This window comes from Stegastes partitus, unplaced genomic scaffold (genome assembly GCF_000690725.1).
Source record: "Stegastes partitus isolate 25-593 unplaced genomic scaffold, Stegastes_partitus-1.0.2 Scaffold794, whole genome shotgun sequence".
NCBI classification, from domain to species: domain Eukaryota; kingdom Metazoa; phylum Chordata; class Actinopteri; family Pomacentridae; genus Stegastes; species Stegastes partitus.
The window spans coordinates 8753-12560 of record NW_007578525.1 but is presented as its reverse complement, the minus strand read 5'-3'; the positions used below and the strand labels follow the sequence as shown (position 1 = coordinate 12560).

General features: G+C 41.0%; 2 non-coding genes across 2 annotated transcripts; both read right to left on the bottom strand.

Annotated features, from left to right (window-relative positions):
* Window positions 1–1393: 1393 nt before the first annotated feature.
* trnam-cau (transfer RNA methionine (anticodon CAU)) lies at window positions 1394–1465 on the bottom strand. Its single transcript has one exon. It is a non-coding gene; the product is annotated as a tRNA-Met (tRNA).
* Window positions 1466–3266: 1801 nt separating this feature from the next.
* trnam-cau (transfer RNA methionine (anticodon CAU)) lies at window positions 3267–3338 on the bottom strand. Its single transcript has one exon. It is a non-coding gene; the product is annotated as a tRNA-Met (tRNA).
* Window positions 3339–3808: the final 470 nt, after the last annotated feature.

The following is a 3808-nucleotide window of genomic DNA, read 5'->3' as shown; positions in this document are numbered from 1 at the left end:
AATGGGTCATTTGTAGTAAGAATCTAAGTGCTTTTATTTTTTAAATGCTGTTGGCACTTTCCAGATTTAAATCCCAGAGGAGCTTCTTTAATCACAACAACCCTATGGAGTCTTTACAACTATGGCTCAGCAAGCTAATAAGTTTGACATACTCCTTACATTTTCCAAAAGGGTAAATTAACATACCATTTTCTTAAACAACTACATTGGGAGAAGTGGTGCCTCTAATGGCTTATCGCTCGTGTTTTGCAATTTCTAAATTATAGAGTTGGATGTAAGTCTTTAGTGAGGAATAAAAAAAAGCATCATGGTGTGAAAAGGAATTCTGTGTTTGTATTTACAGCATGATGGACACTGACTGGAAGGATCTACAACAAGGCTGTATGAAATTTGACAGGATGAGGATGTTTTCTAGTTTGGCCACTGGGTTATGGACCCAGCATGCTTCCTCTGTGTCACTCTGCTCTGAACCAACCTGCTCAGGGTTTTTTCCTTACGGTGCATGGATGACGGAGCTATTCCTGACATATTTGTGAGGAAAATTGAGGTGAGATTAGACTCAAAGTAATAATTCTGCTGCTGAGGCCAAGCGATCAGACAGGCATGAAAATCTTTACCAATAAGAAAAACACACAACCACAATGAAAGGAAGGTAGACGGAGATATTAAAGGAGTTTCACTGAAGTTAAACTGCAGCTGCTGGCTGTGTAACTCCAATAACTGCTGCAGCAGCAAAAGGGGGAATGGTCACTTGCTGTTGCACCGGTTCAGACATAAATGATTGTAAGTGCTTTACCTAAAGTGTCTATTAAACGATGTAAACGGGAACAAGTTCATGTATTCCACAACTTCAACATGTTTGATCTCTCTCTAGGTGAGAGGTTTGAGATTCATTAAAAAAAAAGAAAACAAGTTGATTTTGTTCATAAACAAAAGTTCTGTAAAGATGTTCTCACCAGGTGAAACATAACTGGATATGACAGTCGTATAAACATCATTCCTCCTCCAGCGTTATTACCCAGCATGACTCTCGATGGAGGAACGTTGGATCCCACAGCGAAACCTCAATTTCATTTCTCCCCAAGAAAATATAATGAAGGCAAATTATGCAACATTTAACAGAAAGGTAAACTGTGAGACAATTAATTTACTCATTTGCTTCAATCTTGTTCTCTGTCTCTGCTTTGTTTAAAGTAGATTCATACAGTTTATGTTGTTTTCTTTTCTACACCCTGTTTATAGAAACCAGTACAAGACACATAACGTGATCATGTAGAGTTTGCTCATTAAAGTCAAACATTTGATGGTGTAGGATTGAATTCACACCTTCACTTCCATAGATACTGGACTGGATTAAAAACTTTACAGGACTTTAGAGGCAAACATTCACACTTAGCAGAGGATGGTTTCGATCCATCGACCTCTGGGTTATGGGCCCAGCACGCTTCCGCTGCGCCACTCTGCTGCTCCACTTCATGTCTGTCATTGGTCTGAGCATGCAGAGTTCATAGAGTTCACCAAGAGTTCTACTTGGTATCTTGGTGGTCCATTGCCTCACAGCTAGAAGATCCCTGGTTCACATCCTGGTTTGGACGCCTGAGATCTTTCTGTGTGGAGTCTCCATGTTCTCCCCGTGCAGTGTGGGTTCTCTCCGGGTTCTCCAGCTTCCTCCCACACANCCATAGAGACTGTATTTCCACCACACCACACCATGACAATCAGTCACAACAATGGACACCTACAGTATTATTATTTCTTCACCACTGAAGCATTTTAAAAGACATGTGATGGTTTTGATCCATCGACCTCTGGGTTATGGGCCCAGCACGCTTCCGCTGCGCCACTCTGCTTGCTTGTCATCACTGTCGTGGTCTCACAATGTGGAGTTCACAAACCAGTTATTATCCCCTGTGACTTAGTCCGAGGAGTTCTAGTTCTAGTTCGAGTTCTAGTTCTAGTTCCATTCTAGAAGACTGGCTACCACATTAAAAGAGAACAGGACTTTAAAACTGAACCTTCACTTGAGAACGTACATGTTTCACTTTATATTTCAAAAAGCTGAAAGTCACATCAAATGTGATCGGACAACAGAGCCCCTGTTTACACATAGCATAAACGGTGATATTTCAGTGTGTTTGGGCTTTTGGTTTACACGTAAATGAAGCTACGAGTCACCGAAAATGATCATTTCTGAAAACTCTGGCCAAAGTGAAGATTTTGAAAAACTCTGTCTTTACGTTTGCATGTAGACAAGAGGAGACGGAGTTTGACATCACAGTGTGCGACAAAAGCGTCATCAGCGTCATATGTGTGCGACCATGTTTACGGTTTGGCTACATCCATGTACTTGGATCGACATGTTTCCCAGTCAGTATTTTCAAGTATTTTACTTGTTTTGTACACTAGCACCACATTGAGGAGCAGCTCCACTTCGCTGTCGGTCCAAACAAACAACCCTCGCGCCATTATCGTTGAAGTAACAGGAAGTAACTCATGCCACTCGTTGTTGTGTTTTTTCCAGGATTCTGATTGGCTAGCATGGCGCTATGCTTCTACTGCCCCCTATAGGTCTGGCATAGCAGCTCTTAACGACGTGCTTATGTGGGTTTGTGTCAATGAAGATTTTTTTGAAAACGATCTGGTGTGAACGATGTTATTTTTGAAAACATAGATCAGTTTTTGTAAATACCCGGCTACGTGTAGACGTGGCCTGATGATTGTCCAATCACTGACTGATTTGTCACAAACGGTTGCCTTAACTCTGTCATCGACTTCTGATCGTCTCTTACTGGTGTCCTGGCAAACAAATTGTTTTTTTTACACATTAACTGAACAGAAAGAAGAAAATGGCCGAATATAAAGATCAGCAAATGAGCCTCCGAGTTACAGTTGGCCTATTTACAAAGTTGGCCTTTTTACAAAGTAGATATATGACCAAAATGATCAATGTCCAGACTGCTTCTGCTGCATCAATCTGAGTGAGCTGAGGCTTACAAAAATATCTGTGGTTTATACAATTATTTTTGTGTAGAAAAAAAGTCAGACAGCAGGCTTAATTGCAGAACTGTACAAGTGAGAAAAGTTCTGACAACTACCGGCAAAATGTTTGGAAATGGAGTGACGATGTGGAAGATTAGATAAGTCAGGACATTGTCTTTAAAGGATTAAGTTAACTTGGAATTCACTTATCACTGCTGTTGGTTTTTTTTTTTACCAATTTACTCCACGATCCTGCCAAGATCATCCACACCTTCACCATTTTCAACTAGCAGAGGATGGTTTCGATCCATCGACCTCTGGGTTATGGGCCCAGCACGCTTCCGCTGCGCCACTCTGCTTATAGGATGGCCTTCAGGGTTTGTGTCACCCATCCTATCACAACTAATTGTGATTCCTTGTAAGGTTAAGGACAATACACATTATCTAAAATGCGAAACAGAGACGCAGATTAGCCAAACAGCTGGAAACAAAGCATGGAAGAAGAGGCAGATGTGAAAGCCTACTTTGTCCAAGAACTTTCATTATTATGAGACTGTAAAGGTCACAAATCCAAGATTCGTCTCCTAAATTTTCTTCTGTTGATGCCCAAACATTCAAAATGCCGGACATTAAGCTAACAGTGGTTACCTTTCTAAATGCCTTCACAGAGATAGGGCCTGAAACCATATTAGACCACTTGGACACACTGACTCAGATTTTAAGCTCTTATTTGCTTGGATTAGTGAAAAAAACAAATCCTAGGAGCTTCCATAGAAATCAACTGGACTTCTCTTTCGACCCTCATCCAAGAGGCTTCTTTAGTTCTAAC